Source organism: Herpailurus yagouaroundi, unplaced genomic scaffold (genome assembly GCF_014898765.1).
Source record: "Herpailurus yagouaroundi ecotype Mexico unplaced genomic scaffold, PumYag 28, whole genome shotgun sequence".
Taxonomy (NCBI): domain Eukaryota; kingdom Metazoa; phylum Chordata; class Mammalia; order Carnivora; family Felidae; genus Herpailurus; species Herpailurus yagouaroundi.
The window spans coordinates 117,348,692-117,367,433 of NW_024412376.1; the positions used below are offsets into that span (position 1 = coordinate 117,348,692).

The 18,742-nt window shown below is 34.5% G+C and overlaps 1 long non-coding RNA gene and 1 pseudogene across 2 annotated transcripts in view; one reads left to right on the forward strand and one right to left on the reverse strand.

Annotated features, from left to right (window-relative positions):
* Positions 1 to 18,742, reverse strand: part of LOC121035008 (uncharacterized) — a 277,049-nt gene that overhangs the window by 88,069 nt on the left and 170,238 nt on the right. The window lies entirely within an intron of this gene.
* LOC121034999 (glyceraldehyde-3-phosphate dehydrogenase-like) lies at positions 3,556 to 4,564 on the forward strand (annotated as a pseudogene).

The window sequence follows — 18,742 nt, forward strand, 5'->3', positions numbered from 1 at the left end:
CTATACATAAAAAGAATATGATACAACTGAAAATTTTTGCTGCCTAAACAAATATATACTAAACATATTATAGTTAGCTTTTTATATGGTAAAATGTAATTTTATCAAAGATAGAAATATGATTGCATATTTCTGGGAGTTTACCTGGTTAAAATAAAATTTACTTAAAAGATACCATTAGCTATCTATTGTAGCGGGGACCAACTACTCTCTGGGAAAGTTAAAATACAAAGAACTTGAAGTAGAATCAAAGCACAACCATGTAAAATACACCATTTATATAGTGTATAAAAATAAATTGAGAGGACGGGAATGGCTTGCATGGGCCAAACTGAAGGGACCTATACCCCAATGTATTATAGGTGATCAATTAACTGTACAAATTGGAAACACCCCAGATTTTCTCCAACTATAGGCAACTGGAAAACATAACATGGTAATTGGTTTCAAGTAAATTACCAAAATGACTAACATGATCAAATGTATCAACGTTTTCAGTCTTACCAAGTTAAAATACACAGAGATGCAAATATAAGATTTTGTTTCAAAGCTATGGCATATTTTAATTCATATAGGTACGGAAATAAATAACAATGACTCTGAACTCTAATTATACAAGATGATATGAGTAAAATTCCATTGGCTAGCTTCCCATTAATGAATTTTAAAACTACTAAAAACAGAATGTGAACTTGTCATGCAAAAACTTACTTACAACCAGCGGTAAGAAAAACAAGCTATATTCATGGGATTTTATATAAATAAAAGTTTGCATAACAAAAAGACTGTTAATGTTTAAATGAACTCACACACACACACACACACACACACACACATTAATTTATTGGAATCCTAGTCCCAATACTTACTAGTAATGAGTGATTAAACTGTTTTAAATTTCTCTAAAACTAATTTTCTCATCTTTAAGAAAGAATAGTAATATCTACCTTGAATAGTAATATTTACCTTATGAGACTGGAAAGTAGAATCCAAGCAAATCTCCTGGTACTTAATATACTCTCAAGATAGAAAATACAGGAGCTTCACTTTAGAGTCTTGTTTTGTCATAAGCAACACACTTCCCTTCAAATATATAGTTTTTTAAATAGCAAGTTGTGTGATGCCATGAAATCCCCTTTATCAGGTTTTTCCCATAAACCAACATGAACAAATCAATCACATTCTTCAATATTTTGCTCAAAGCTTACCTTATCAGTGCTTACCCTGAATTAAAAAACTCACTTTCATAATTATTGGACATTAAGGGTGGGTATTATACTTTACCACCCTTGGCATCTATTATCCCTCTTAAGTTGGTCTATTATTTTTCTTTTTTTATAGCAATAATCTCCTTTTAACATACAATATACCTATTTATTATATTTATTGATTTTTATCTATATTTCCTTCCTAGACTGTAGATTACAAGTAATTAAATGTACTTTGCTGGGTTTTTTTTTTTTTTGTTTTTGTTGTTCACTAATGTGTCAAAAAATTTAGAATACTGCCTGATATGTGATGTGAATTCAAAAGTAATTGCTTTCTAATAAACATAATAAATTAGATAATTCCTGATTCCAAACTAAAGAGGTAAATATATAGTTTCCATGAATATTGCCCAAAATAGAAGAAACAGAAAAAAATGCCCCTATTCCAACATTTATAAACAGCAAACACCAGAATGATAACATTTCCAAAAGAAGGGAAAAATAAAGTATATTAATCTACTTTGGAATTGGATTCCAAAGTAGAATTACATTGGAAACTAATTCCATTAGAATTAACAATAGCCACTTACGCAACATTACTAGGTATTTCCAAACATTTTACCAGTTCACTGAATTGCCTTTTGCAACTTATTTCTCTCTACGAAATTATATTTGGAAATACTATTTAACATGCCAATCTCTCTTAGCAATATAGTTATTCAGAGTACATTTTTGTTAAATAAAATATTAGAAGTATTTTCAAAAAAAGAACTGGGTGTTGAGAGCAAGATATAATGTTATAAAAGGCTTCAGATATTCAAATGCAGAAATTCATGTTTATCTACCTTTCCAACTCATGTGTAGGATATAAGACCTGTACTCTCCTTGGATTCCGTGGAATTTATTTTATTTCTTTTTAGCGTAGTGATGTATCTCAGATATGCATTCTCTTCACTTTGAAAAGATACCACACTGGGATGTGCTTTGCATTTACATAATGCAGGGGAAAAGGAACACTTAAAACTGATGGGGGGCATCTCTATTTAGGACTCTTCATCAAATATTGGACTTAGGATGGCTACACTTCTTATCCCTGACCCTTTCAAACTGGCTCAGTGTACTTTTTAGGCCTGGAGAGATTAGCTTCAGCTAAACCACAGACATATTTCTTAGAGAAACAAATGTTTCATAGAGGTCCCAGAACCGACAGATCTAAATCTCTTTATTCTCTGAAATCTGACAGAATTCAAGTTCAAAGACATGGGAATAAAAGGCACAGATTGTTTTATTGAGCATAACATAGAAGTTGATCTATGTCTAGTTTATATATGATAACTATGATCACTGAAATCTAAAACAACCATTTAGACATTTTAATTTCTTGCGTTCAGCTAAACATATACAAATTTATAAATCAATGTATGTTATACACATAAAGCTTGATTTGTTTAAAAAAAAGTGAATTCCTACCACACACAAGGCATACCTGCTGTTCCCAGAGAATGAAAAGTTGAGTAAGAAAAAAATCTTCATCCTTAAGAAGTTTACAGTTTTAACAAACTAAAGCCAAAATTAGGTTGAGAGGGAGTACAAAACAGAATTGCTTCATTCTGACTGTAGAGGTGAGTAAAGGAGGATGCACTTAATGAGACATTGAAGATTCTTTGAGATTTTGCTGAATGACCAAAGGATTCTAGCTAGAGTAAATAACATAGAAAAGGCATATAGGCAAGAAGTTGCTCGATTATTAGAGGATTTCATAGGAGATTGTTTTGAATGGAAGTTTAGTGTCTTGAGAAGATCCATGGATAAGAAAAAGTTGGTGAAAGAGAACTGTGAGAAATGTTTAAAGTCATATATTTTCCTTTTTGAAAAACTGTTTTAAAGTTTATTTTTGAGAGAGGAAGAGAGAGGAGAGCAAGCTTGTGTGTGCATGAGCATGCAGGGGAGGGTGGGAGGTGCAGAGAGAAAGAGGGAAACAAAGAATCCAAAGCAGGTGCTGACAGCTCAAAGCCGGAGGTGGGCTGCAACTCAGGAGCCATGAGATCATGACCTGAGCAAAAGTCAAACACTTACCGGACTGAACCACTCAGGCACCCCTAAAGCTATATATTTTCTTAATCTTAAATGACTAACTTAAAAAAATAGATCTTACTGTATTTGTCATGAAAATTTGAAACCACTTGAACAGCCTCATTATTTAGAAAGATATTAGTTATTTTAGACAGAAATGTAATGCTTAGAGACTGGAGTATTAATTAAAATTTGAAATGAGTCTCTCTGCTCCTCCCTGTTTGACAGACAGCAGCATCTTCTGGTGCAGTGCCAGTCATATCCCTGAGACAAGATGGTAAAGGTCAGAGTAAATGGATTTGGCCATATTGAGAGCCTGGTCACCAAGGCTGCTTTTAACTCTGACAAGTTGGACATTGTCACCATCAATGACCCTTTCTTGATCTGAACATCATGATTACATATTCCGGTATGATTTCACGAATGGCAAATACAACAACATAGTCAAGGCTGGAAAGGGGGAATTTGTCATCAATGGAAAACCCATTAGCATCTTCCAGAAGCAAGATTGAGCCAATGTTTAATGAGGTGATACTGGTGCTGAGTATGATGTGGAGTCTACTGGGGTCTTCACCACTATAGAACAGGCTGGGGCTCACTTGAGGGTGGGGTCAAGAGGGCCATCATCTCTGCCTCTTTGGCTGATGCACTGTTTGTAATGGGCATGAACCATGAGAATTCTGACAGCTCCCTCAAGATTGTGAAGAATCTCTCCTGCACCACCAACTGCTTGGCCCCTCTGGCCAAGGACATACATGACAAATTTGGCATTGTGGATGGACTCGTGACCACAGTCCATGCCATTACTGCCACCTAGAAGACCATGGATGGCCCCTTTGGGATGCTGTGGCGTGATGGTGGAGAGGCTGCCCAGAACAAAATCCCTGGTTCTGCTGGTGTCATCAAGGCTGTAGGCAAGGTCATTCCTGAGCTGAATGGGAAGCTCAATGGCATGGCCTTCCCTGTACCCACCCCCAATATCTCAGTTGTGGATCTGACCTGCTGTCTGGAGAAAGCTGCTAAATCCGATGACATCAAGAAAGTGGTGAAGCAGGTATTGGAGGGCCTCCTCAAGAGCATCCTGGGCTACACTGAAGACCAGGTTCTCTTTGAGAGTTTAACAGTGACACCCCCTCTTCCACCTTCGACACTGGGGCTGGCATTGCTCTCAATGACCACACTGTCAAGCTCATTTCCTGTCATGACAATGCATTTGGTTACAGCAACTGGATGGTGAACCTTATTGTCAACATGGCCTCCAAAGAGTAAGAAACCCCTAGACCACCAGCCTCACTGAGAGCAAGAAGAAGAGAGAGACCCTCAGCTGCTGTGGAATCCTTGCCCCAACTCATTCAATACACTGAAAATATCCTGACCTCTATAGTTTCCATCCCAGTCTCCCTAAAGAAGGGGAGGGGTTTGGAGAGCCCTATCTTGTATGTACCAACAATAAATTACACTGTACCTAGCCTAAATAAATAAATACATACATACATACATACATACATACATAAAATTTAAATGAATTACTTACATCAGGGTAGTAATAGTGGTGATGATGTCACATTTTTCATGATGGGCCCTCTTCCTTATAATCTACTCATTAAATTATGGACCTAGAATGATATTCTTAGTACATAAACCTGTCACTGAAATCACCTTGAACATATTGTATTCCTGATTTCAGGAAACTAGAGACATAATTTGGTTAAATACTCATGTAAAGCAATATCAGTGAGCTATTAACCTAATGAAAAAGACAGTAAAGTCCCCAAATAGGTTAGGTAAAGCTGTATATATAAATGCACTAAGAACAAAGAATTTTTCAACTGGAATGACAGTAACCTTTAATCACAGTTTACAGATATTCAGTATGAAATCAGAGTTAAAACTAATTTATTGAAAAACATATTGTACAATGGAATAAAAATATATGAAATCCTTAGGAATAAATTAAACAAAACACAATCTCTAAAGGCAACTAGAAACTTTGTTCAGAGTAACTAAAGAAAAAATTTAAAAAAGCCTGGAAAAGATAAAAAAATATGTTTATGATTATGTCTCAACAGGGTAAAATACCAATTCTTCTAAAATTGACCTATAGATTTAATGTAATCCCAAACAAAAGACCAGCATATTTTTTTATAGAACTAAACAAATTTATTTTACAATTCAAGAACAGGAGAGAACTTTCTAATAATGAAAAATAGAAGAATTAACTGTACTAGATTTCCAGTCTTACTATAATAATTTAGGAAATAAATAGGCAGAATAATGTTCCCCTAAAGATCACCATGTTTTAATTACCAGGGACTGTGAATATATTACTTTATTTGGTAAAAGGTATTTTGCAGTTGTGTTTAAGGTTAAGAATCTTAAAATAGGAAAATTATCCTGTATTATCTGTGTTGACCTAATATAATAAGGAGGTTATCGTGAATTATCTGGGTGGGCCCAATCTAATCACTGTCTCATAAAGAGAGGGGAAAAAAGGCAAAATGTTAAAGAAATGTAATGATAAGAAGAAAGAGGTAGAAGTGATTCAGTCTGAGAGGGACTCAGCCCAACATTGCTACCTTTAAAGATAGAACCAAAGATTGCAGGCAGCATCTGGAAGCTAAGAACTCTCAGTCCTACAACCACAAAAAAAACTAAATTCTGCCATCAAGCTAAATAAGCCAGAAAATAGATTCTCTTCTAGAAATTCCAGAAAGGAAAACAGTCTCATTAACACTTTGAATTGAGCCCGATGAGACCAGTATCATATGTGTGACCTATAGAACTGTAAAAGAATACAGTTGGAAGTCATATGATTTTTGTCTTTCTCTGACTGACTAATTTCACTTAGCATAACACCCTCCAGTTCCATCCACGTAGTTGCAAATGGCAAGGTTTCATTCTTTTTGATTGCCGAGTAATACTCCATTGTATATATATACCACATTTTCTTTATCCATTCATCCATCGATGGACATTTGGGCTCTTTCCATACTTTGGCTATTGTTGATAGTGCTGCTATAAACATGGGGGTGCATGTGTCCCTTCGAAACAGCACACCTGTATTCCTTGGATAAATGCCTAGTAGTGCAATTGCTGGGTCATTTAAGAGACAAAACAGATGAACATAAGGGAAGGGAAACAAAAATAATATAAAAACAGGGGCGCCTGGGTGGCGCAGTCGGTTGGGCGTCCGACTTCAGCCAGGTCACGATCTCGCGGTCCGTGAGTTCGAGCCCCGCGTCGGGCTCTGGGCTGATGGCTCGGAGCCTGGAGCCTGTTTCTGATTCTGTGTCTCCCTCTCTCTCTGCCCCTCCCCCGTTCATGCTCTGTCTCTCTCTGTCCCAAAAATAAATAAACGTTGAAAAAAAAATTAAAAAAAAATAAAAATAATATAAAAACAGGGAGGGGATAAGAGCTTCAAAAATATGGAGAACAAACTGAAGGTTGCTGGAGGGGTTGCGGGAGGGGGGATGGGCTAAATGGGTAAGGGGCATCAAGGAATCTACTCCTGAAATCATTGCTTCACTATATACTAATTTGGATGTAAATTTCAAAAAAAATAAACAAATAAATAAATAAATAATAAAGTTAAATTATAAAAATAAATAAATAAATACACACACACAAAAAGAATACAGTTGGGTGGGTTTAGGCACTACATCTATAGAAGGAGGAGGAGGGGAAGAAAATGTTCCCAAATTCTTCATGGAAGGAGCTTAGAAGTCACTATCACGTCCTAACTAGTAAGAGCTAAACAGAATGAACTATCAAAAAGTTTTCTTAAATCTGTAAGAAAATGGAGGGCACAGGGCAAACTGTTACACCTGAGATTGCACAGACACACAGATGATTACAGGGAGTCATGACAAGAGCAAAGCCTCATGAGTAGAATCTACCTTTGGGACCAGTACCTAGCTAGGAAAACTTGAATTGTAATTAACTAATTGCTAAAGGCTTGGCATGGATAATTGTTAGAGTTAAAAACTCCAGGAGGACCCAGTCATTGGAGGAGGAGGGCACACTTTTATAATTTTTACCCTCAGGAGCTTTTATCCTCAGTAAATATTGGAGAAAAACTCCCTCTTGCTTCCAAAGAAAAAGGGAAAGAGGAACCATTTTTAAATATACCAGAGCACTCTGTCCCTAACAAAGCCTGCCCTCAGATAAAACTAGCTAACCAGAGCCTAACATGGGGGTAGATATTATCAGAGCATAATTGACTTGGGAGAGAGGAGATATCGATTCCAGTTGGCCCCAGCCTTCCACATGGAGAAACAGGAATAACAACTTCAGCCCCCTCTAGCCCTCTATCTCACCTGAGTGCGGAGAAAAAAATTTGAGAAACTCTTGTGAAGTTCACAGTCCAGAGGAATAGTCTCACTAAAGACTGAGACCCAATTATAAGACTATCGAATGATTCTTTTCCCCTACTCATCACTACCACATTACTAAAGACCTATTTATAAAAGTTACTTTCGCCCAACACATTATGTCCAGTTATCAAGAAAAAAAAAATTACAAGGGCATACAAAAGGTAAAATATAAATAAATAAACAGAAATAAAATTAAACACCACACACACACAATTTAAAGGCACAGAACAATCATCATAAGCAGATATGGCAGGGATGTTGGAATTATCAGGCCTAGAATTTAAAACAAGTATGATTAATATGCTAAGGACTCTAATGGATAGAATAGCGTACAAGAATAGATGGGCAATATAAGCAGAGAAATGAAAATCCAAGAAAGAACTAAAAGAAGTGCTAGAGACAAAAACAAAACAAAACATTGTAACAGAAATGAAATAGGCCTTTGACGGGCTTATTAGTAGACTGGACATAACTGAGGAAAGAATCTCTGAGCTAAAGGATATATCAACAGTAACTGTGAAAAACAAAAAACAAAACAAAGACTAAAGAGCACAGAATAGAAAGTTGAAAAACTGTGGGACATGTACAAAAGGCATAACATACACATAATGGGAATACCAGATGGAGAAGAAAGAGAGGAAGAAGAAATAATTGATATAATTATTTCCAAACATTTCTTTCAAACTAATGTCAGATGCCAAATCACAGATTCAGGAAACTCAGAGATAGCTAAGTAGAGAAATGCTCCCCACCAAAAAGACCATACATAAGCACATCATCTTCAAACTACAGAAAATCAAAGATAATGAAAAACATCCTAAAAGAAGCCAAAAGGAAGTGAAAAAAAACCACCATTATCTAAGAGGAATAAAAGTAAGAATTCATCTGACAACTCAGAAATCATGTAAGAAAAGAATGGAGTGAAATATCTAAAGTGTTGAGAGGAAAGCAAAACAAAACAAAAAACAAGTAAACCAAACCCCACCAGTCCAGAAATTCTACCAGAGAAATTATTCTTGAAAAGTAAAAGAGAAAAAAAAAAAAGACTTTCTCAGACAAACAAAAATTGAGGGAATTCATTTTCAGTTAGATGGAAGGGAATGATATAGTTCAGAAACTTGGATCTACATTCAATAAAGAAGAGTATCAAGGAAGGAATAAACAAAGGTAAAGCAAAAAGTTTTATTTTTCTTATTCTTTATTCAACTAACAGATAATGGTTTACTCAAAATAATACTAATAATGTGCTTGACTTATGTATGCTTATGTCTATATCTTATGCATGTGTATTTGGTTATGTATACTTGTTATGTATACTTATATATAAGTAAAATGAATGACAGCAATGAAACTAGAAATAGGAGGGAAGAATTAGGATTGTTTTATTATAAATCACTCACACTACCTGTGAATTGGTACAGTGTTATTTGAAAGTGAACTTGGATTAGTTCTATAGCTATACTGAAAACTCTAAGGCAATAAAAAAAATAGTAAAAAGGGAAGTAAACTGATATGCTAAGAAAGGAGAGAAAATCGAATTATATAAAATGCTCAATTAAAACCATGATAAAAGCATGGGAAACAAAAAAAGTAACAAAAAACAAGGACAGCAAATACAGAAGAGCAATTGTTATGGTAAATATATCAATAATCACTTTGAATGTAACAATCTAAATACCGTAATTAAAAGGAAGAGTTTGTCAAATGGATAAACAAAAATAAGACTAAACTATATGTTGTCTACAAGAAACACACTTTAAATATATGGGCACATACAGATCAAAAGTAAACAGATGACAAAAAATATACTATGCTAACACTAATAAAAAGAGAGTAGGAGTTGCTCTTCAGATAGAGCAGACTTCAAAGCAAGATAAGTTATCACCAATAAAGAAGGAAATTACATAATAATAAAGAAATGAATCCTCCAAAAAGACATAAGAATATTTGATGTGTATGTGCCTAAAAGAATGTCAAACTATGTAAGGCAAAAATGGTAGAATTGCAAGGAGAAATAGATGAGTCCATTGTCACTGGAGATTTCAACAACCTTCTCTCAGAAATGGACAGACTCAGCAGACGTAAGATCAGTAATAACCTAAAATGCACCTTAGATAACTTTAAAAAACAAAAATCACACAATGTCTGCTCTCAGATCTCAAATGGGATTATATCAATAACAGAAAGATAACTGAAAAATCCTAAAATATTTAAAAATTAAACAACACTCTTCTAAGTAATACAGCAGTCAAGATGACATCATACTATATATAGAAAGCCCCAAACTCCACCAAAAAAAAAAAAAAACAACTTAAAACTTATAAATGAATTCAGCAAAGTCAAAGGATATAAAAATCAATGTACAAGAAGCTGTTGCATTTCAGTACACTAATAATGAAACATCAGAAAGAGAATTAAGAAAACAATCCCATTTACAAGTGCACCAAAATTAATAAAATAGCTAGGAATAAACTTAACCAAAGAGGTGAAAGATGTTTACTCTGAAAATTATAAAATACCATTGGTAAAAGAATTGGAAGATGACACAAAGAAATGGAAAGACATTCCATGTTCACAGAGTGGATGCACAAATATTGTCAAAATGTCTATACTACCCAAAGCAATCTATACATTTAATGCAATCCCAATCAAAATAACAGCAGCATTTTTCACAGAACTAGAACAAAGAATCCTAAAATGTGTATGGCACAACAAAAGACCTCAAATAGCCATAACAATCTTGAAAAACAAAAACAAAACTGGACGCATCAGAATTCCAGGCTCCAAGTTATATTATAAAACTGTAGTTATCAAAACAGCATGGTATTGGCACAAAAATAGACACATAGCTCAATAGAACAGAAGAGAAAACCCAAAATAAACCCACAGTTATATGATCAATTAATCTTTGACAAAAGAGGAAAGAATATATGATGGGGAAAAGACAGTCTCTTCAACAAATGTTGTTGGGAAAATGGACAGCTACATGCAAATAATGGAACTGAACCACTTTCTTACACTATACACAAAAATACACTCAAAGTGGATTAAAGATCTAAATGTGAGACTTAAAACAATAAAAGTCATTGAAGAAAGCACAGACAATAACCTCTCTTACATCAGCCATAGCAACAATCTTCTAGATAATGTCTCCTGAGGCAAGATAAATGAAAGCAAAAATAAACTACTGGGACTACATCAAAATAAAAAGCTTCTGCACAGCAAAGAAAGCAATCAACAAAACTAAAAGGCAACCTATTGAACAGGAGATGTTTGCAAATGACATATCCAATAAAGGGTTAGTATCCTAAATATATAAAGAACTTATAAAGCCCAATACCCCCAAAACAATCCAATTAAAAATGGGCAGAAGACACGAACAGATATATTTCTCCAAAAAAGTCACAGATCGCCAACAGCCACATGAAAAGATGCTCACCATTATTTATTAGGAAAATGCAAATCCAAATTACAATGACATATCACCTCACACCTGTCAGAGTGGCTAAAATTAGTAAGACAGGAAACAACAGGTGTTGAGGAAGATGTGGAGCTAAAGGAACCCTATTGTACTGTTGGTGGGAATGCAAACTGGTGCATCTACTATGGAAAACAGTGTGGAAGTTCCTCAGAAAGTTAAAAACAGAATCACCTTATGATCCAGCAATTGCACTACTGGGCATTTACCAAACAAATATGAAAACACTAATTCAAAGTAATACTTGCATGCCTATGTTTATTGCAGCATTATTGACAATAGCCAAATTATGGAAGCAGCCCAAGTGTCCATCAACAGACGAATGGATAAAGAAGATGTGTTATATACATACAATGGAATACTATTCAGCCATAAAAAGGAATGGAAACTTGCCTTTTGCAACAACATGGATGGAGCTATAGAGTAAAATGAAATAAGTGAAATAGGTCAGTCAAAGACAAATACCATATGATGTCACTCATATGTGGAATTTAATAAATGGAACAAAGAGCAAAAGAAAAAAAAAGAGAAACAAAGAAACATATTCTTAACCATAGAAAATAAACTTACAGTTATTAGACGGGAGGTTGTTGGAGAGGTGGGTGAAATAGGTGATGGGGATTAAAGAGTACACTTATCATGATAAGCACTTAAGCACCGAGTATGTATATATTTGTTAAATCACTCTATTTTACACCTGGAACTATATATAACACTGTATGTCAGCTATAATGGAATTAATTTTTTTTAATTAAGAAAAAACATAAATAAATAAATAAATAAATAAATAAATAAATAAAATAATACAGCAGCCAAAGAAGCAATCTCAATAGAAATTTAAAAATGTTTTGAAATAAAAAACATACAACTTCTAATTTGTGGGATAAAATGAAAATAGTGCTTAGAGGGAAATTTATAGCATTGGATTCATTACTAGAAAACAAAAATAATCTAAAATCAATAATATAAGTTTCCATCTTAGAAAACTAAGAAAAAAACAGAAACTCCAAAGTAAGCAGAAAAAAAAAGAGAGAGAGAAAAAAGAACTAAAGTAGAAATCAAATTCAAAGGAGGAATCTAATAGAAAAAAATGAAAGAGAAAGCTGTTTTTGTTTTGTTTCTTTTTTTGTTTTTGTTTTGTTTTTTTGAAAGATCAACAAAATCAATAAGCCTAGACAGGCTAAGAAAAAAGATAGGATACAAATGATTAAAATCTCAAATGAAAAAAGTGCTATAACTATAGATTATAAATATTAAAATAATAATAACAATAATAATAATAATAAACTATGCACAATTCCATGCCCACAAATTTGTTAACTTAGACAAATTCTTTGACAGACACAACATGTCAAAACTAACACAAGAAGAAATAGACAAACTGAATAAACATATATCTGTTAAATAAATTAAATCAGTAATTTTAAAACTTCCAAAAAATAAAGCAGAAGGCCCATTGATTGCTGATGAATGTCTTACCAAACATTTAAGGAAAAATTGCACCAATTATCTACAGTCTTTTTCTGAGGATAGAAACAAAGGGAATACTTTCTAACTTATTCTATGAGGCCAGGGTCACCATGTTACAAAAACCAGGCACAGACATCACAAGAAAAGAAACAAACCAATATTTCTCATGAACATAGACGTGAAAATCCTCAACAAAATATTAGCAACACTGTGTAATACACCACACACACACACACACACACACACACACACACACCACTACTAAGTGAGATTTATCCCAAGTATGCAAGGCTTATTTCAACAAACAAAAATGAAACCATATGCAAAAATTTGAATCGAAACACAAACCTTATATTATGCACAAAAATAGTGCAAAGTGGATCACAGACCTAAAGTAAAATACAAAATTACTACACTCCTAGAAAATAACCCTCCTAGAAAAAATCCAAACGACCTTTTAGATTCAATACTAATGGCACAATCCATAAAAGAAATAATTGGCAAGTTACACTCCATTGAAATTAAAAACTTCTGTTCCATAAAAAAACAATGTTAAGAAAATGAGAAGACAAGGCACATTGGAAGAAAATTTTGCAGAAGACATGTCAGATAAATGGCTATTATCCAAAATATATAAAGATCTCTTAAAACTCAATGATAATTAAAAAAAAAAAGCACTTGATTAAAAATGGGCCAAAGATATACAGATGGCAAATAAGCATATGCAAATATGTTCCATGTTGTCGACTCTGGGCCTGTAGTTCTCTCCTGTCCAGCAAGAGAGCGGGATGCAGGATTAAAGTGTGAGAGAGGCTAATGTCCAGGAGGAGAAAAGAGTACTGATAAGGGTCCTTGCTCTGTTTTTATTAGGATCAGAAGGCTTACAAGCGTGATGGATTTGCACAAAGTCGACCTTAGGGCAGTGAAAATACTCTGTGTGACACTATAATGATGAATAAATGTCATTATGCATTTGTACAAATCCATAGCATGTACACCAACAGGAGTAAAATATAATGTAAACTATGGATTTGAGGTGATAATGATGTTTCAAAGTAACTCATCAATTGTAAGAAATATACCACGGTGGTGGGAGATATTGCTAATGCAGCAGGTTATGCATGTATGGGGGCAGGAGATATATGGGAAATCTCTGTATCTTCCCCTGAATTTTGCTGTGAACCTAAAACTGCTCTTAAAAATGCAAAACTTCGTAATAAACAAACAAAAGTAAATTAACCAACAGAGGTCATATTCAATAAAGTTTGCTGCAAACTTAAGAAAAAATAAAAACCGATGATACCAAATATTTCTGAAGTGGAGCAATTGTCTCTTAATACTGGTGACGATGTAATTGAAAATCACTTTGTGAAAGTTGGTCAATATCCATAAGGGTAAAACTACATACTCTGTGGACTCTCAACTCTACCCCTAAGTATTAGCTAGTAAAAATATGTGCTATGTAACCCAAGATACATGTACATAATTGCTGATAGCAGCATTGTTCATAATATTCCCAAACTGGAAGCCTTAAAAATAAAAAAAGTAGAAAAATAATTACAAAACCTGATTTATAGAACAATGCAAATGAACTAATTACATCTATGTATTTCTACATGAGATGTTTTTTTTTTTTTTAATGTTGAGTTAAAGAAATTGGCAGAAAACAATATGGAGAGTGTTTAATTCCATGCACACAAATTTCAAACAAGTTCATTACAATGCTTAGAGACACACACCTGTTTGGTATACCTATAGAGCAAGGAGATGATTACCATAAAAGTCAAGATAATGATTATTCAAAGTGCAGGAAGGGAGATTTTCATTCAAAAGGCAGTCAGTGCATCTGGGGAATCTAGCAAAATTCTGTTTACATAGGTTTTTGCAGTACAATATAGCAATTACATGTCATGTGCTTTTTATTATTCGTGTTTTGAATAGTTTTCTGTAGTGTATTGCCTTCCACAACAAAATTTTGAAACAAATGAAGTTCAGTTATGTCTTTTTCTGACTGAAAGCCTGCAATGACTTTAAGTTTCACTTACAGTTAAGCCCAAAGCACTTATAAAAACATACAAACACTTAATTTATCTGGCCGGCATTATCTACCTAATCTCATCTCCTACTCACTTTGCCTTGATCATTCTGCTGTCCACACATTGGCCTCCTTGTGTGGAGAATAAGCTTAGGAATTCCCTGAGCTTTCACTGATGGGTTAACGAGGCATAAAGAAATACAAAGTCATAGGATATACACACCCAAGTTTGGATAAACAAGATTAGGTAAACAGGGCAAAGGCCCCCAGTATAGGACACAGGTATAGAAATAGGGAATCTCAGGGTGAAAACATCTAAGATGAAGTAAACAAGATTAGGTATTCAGGGCGGAAATGCTCTCCAACTTAGTATAACAGCAGAAGGATGCTTTCACAGAAGGATGCTTTCACAGGAAGGAAGGACCAAATTTGGTAAATAGGTAAATAGTGCTATAGATCATAGCCGGGTGATGTTGCCCAGAGTGGAGCTAATTAGCAAACAAAAGGTGCCTTGTTGACCCTGAGGTATCATGCTCTGTCTTTCTTGTCCCCAGACCAGTTTAGCTAAACACAGGTGGGGCCTCACATCTACTGTAAACAACCTCCTGTCCAGCACCAGGATTTTGTTTTGTATTGACCCAAACCCCTAACACCGTGTATCTTCAAAACCCCCTTTCCCTCATGCCCATGAGTTCATGTTCACAATTTCACTGTTTCTTTGTGCACGTCCATCACCATGTTTGTAAGCCTTCTGATCCTAATAAAAACAAAGCAAGGACACTTACTCTGGGCTCTTGTCTTCTCCTGGACATTAGCCTCTCTCCCATTTTTAATCCTGTATCCCACTTTCTCACTGGACAAGAGAGATCTCCAAACCCAGAGTCTACAACATCCTTGTAGTTTGTTGAACACCTAATCCCATTTTAGGGCTTTACTACTTATTTATTCCTCTGTCTGGGACATGATTTATAAAGATATCCTCATGGATTCTCCCTCACTTGCTCTAGGTCTTTGCTAAAGCTTCATGTTCTCAGTGAACAACCTATTTAAAATTGTAAAGTACCATTTACCCTGATCTCCATTGCTAAAACCTCACAACCCCTCCCTTTCTTTTTATTTCTCCATGTTTATTATGACCAGTTAGCTCACTATGGTTTTTACATATTTATGTGGTCACTTGTTTGTATGTTTGTTGTTTTTCATCATCTGTGTACAAATGTTAGGTTCATGAGAGCAGGGGATTTATATAATTTAGCACATAAGTTGATTGAATGAATATTTACATTACATACTTTCTCATGACTTCAAAGGATTTTGCCTATGATGGACATAAATTTGGTGATGATCCTGCCTTTTTTTTCAAGTCTTACAACTTCTATGACAATGTGTTTTTAGAGAGTGTTTTAACATGAGATTACTTTATAACCAATACCTTAATTTTAGAGTGTGGTTTTAATCATTAGTATTCTGAATCCAGACTTGCATTAAACCACAAGGGTTTTTTTTAATGCTTATTTATTTATTTTGGAGAGGGAGAGAAAGCACAAGTAGGGGAGCAGCAGAAAGAGAGGGAGACAGAAGATTCAAAGCAGGCTCTGCACTGGTACAGTGAACCTGACGTGGGGCTTGAACACAGGAACAGTGAGATCATGACCTGAGCCAAAGTTGGACATTTAACCAACTGAGCCACTGAGGTGACCCCCAAAACAAAGTTTTATTGTAAATAAACCCCTGGTCTTTTGAGAAAAAAATATTTACCATGGCATAATTATGTTACTATACCACAGAAATACGGCATCTCAGGTTTACTACAGTAGGATTCCAACCGACTGGTCTTCTCCCAGAGAAGCCTGTATTTTGAACACAAAATGAATGCCAAATATGCAAAGAAAAATTGTTAGTAATTTTTTAGATAGAAGGAAACTTGGCAGATGATGCCTGATGAAGGAAACGGACATCTTGATATTTTATAGTTGGCTTGTCTATTCCAGGTTTGATATGAGCAAGAGAAAATACACAGATAAGAGGAGACTGGGAATAAGAGGCAAAGATAGTCGAAGAAACACTGAAGAAAAAGACTGGAATGATGTATGGAGGTCTGCAAAAGTATAAGTTAAATTAGGATAAAAGACTGGGAGACATGAGAATTATATAATGTATAAGAGTTAAAGGTTAAGAGGAACAGAATAAATTGTGAACCAGGAAAAGTGAATTTATAAAGGGATAAATAATTGTTTTGTTCAAAGGCACATTTGGATAAAAATATTAGTGTTAGAAAACAAACTAGTCAAATCAGAGAGTAAACACAGACTTGGCAGGAAAAAATAATCAACATCTGTCACTTTCCTCCTTTTGGAGTGATATGTAAGAACAGCAACAATAGAAACAATACTAGAAAATTCCCTTAGGTGGCAACTTAGAGACAGAAATCTGAAATCTGTGCTTCTGGGAAGAGTAATATAAAAGTTAAATGGACAAAAAATATCAGCAGAGAGAAATGGTCTAAAAGTGGCAATTTTAAAGTGCTATCGAGGTTAACATCATATGGCTTGGGAAAGGTCTAATGGAAGATAAGGAAAGTAAACTTTGCCACTTGGAAAGTGAATATATGGATAGCTGTGCCTGGAATAGCTATTGGCTGATATGAAAGTGAGAAAGGTCAAAATAGATTTTAAACACATACATACAGAGGATTGCCATATATATGTGTTTTTTACCTATTGAATTTTGGGCTTTGGGAGATAGCAAATATCCAGGAGATAATGATGAAAAAAGTACCAGATTATAACAGCCTAAAATACCAAAAGGCAATCCTCTCATTAAATGTATAAAGGAAAAGTTTAATAAAAGGTAAAATAAATGTACAAAATGTTGAGCAAAATCTAATATGAAGACACATTTTACAGAATTCCTTGATGGGAGCCATCATACTCTCAATATATACATACTGTTAGGAAGACAATAGAACAAGGTAACTTAAATAAAATAATTCCAAAAAGCCCAAGTTAAAGTTTTGAAAATTTAAATTAATTAAATTTGAATGTCATCAGAGGCTATGAAGGAGCAATGATAAATCAGTGTAAACCAGAAGAAAATATTATTGACTTATTCTATGATTAACATCCAAAATTACATTTTACCTTTTACTCCACTATTTTGAAGAACAGCTAGTAATATCATGTGCCCATGTTCACCTTTTGAAATTTATTTTATAATACATTTACATATTAATAAAATGTCCTAATTTAAAATATTGTGCATTACTATTAAATGCAAAAAAACACAATCATTTTTTATGCCTTACTTATGGTTATATAAGGCAATGTGATGGATGTCATAAAATAGAAAACATTGACTTATAAGTATGGAAGGAGGGGCTCCTGGGTGGCTCAGTTGGTTAAGCCCTGGACTCTTGATATTGGCTCAGGTTGTGATCTCCCAGGCATGAGATTGAGCCCCATGTCAGGCTCTGTGCTGAGTGTAGAACCTGCTTGGGATTCTCTCTCTCCCTCTCCTTCTGTGCCTCCCTGACTCACAAGTGTGCGCTCTCTCTCTCTCTCTCTCTAAGTAAACAAACATTAAAAAAGAAGTATGGAAGGAAAAAAAAATGTGTGTGTGTGTGTAATTAATAATTCACTGAGTGCTTAATAAGTCTCAGAAATGCTATGAAACATGTTACACTTTTTCACGCAAACACAAACACCTCTATTAAAAGTAGAGTTATAAGTGCATTAAAGTGATATCCTAAAAGAGAACTATGAGAGTTCAGAAAAGGGAGACATTTCTATTGGCTGGAGGTTCTGCAAAAAATGGTGTCCTGTGATAAGTTGCTTTAAAGGTTGTCCTTGAAGGAGAAGTAGGGTTTGAATAAATGGACAGAAGAATATAGCATTCTGTGTGGTTGCAATATTGTCAGTAAAAATATATAAATCATCAAACAAGGGACACAGATGAAAAAAAGAGGAGTTCAGCTGGACTGTGGCAAATGTGGGTGGTGGGAAGTAGTGGGAGAAAAGAAAAGCTAGGCTGCTTCTGGTTTGCCATATTCTAAAATAAAATGTGAGGTCATGGAACTAAAATTCTTGATTTTTATTGATTGTGTTGT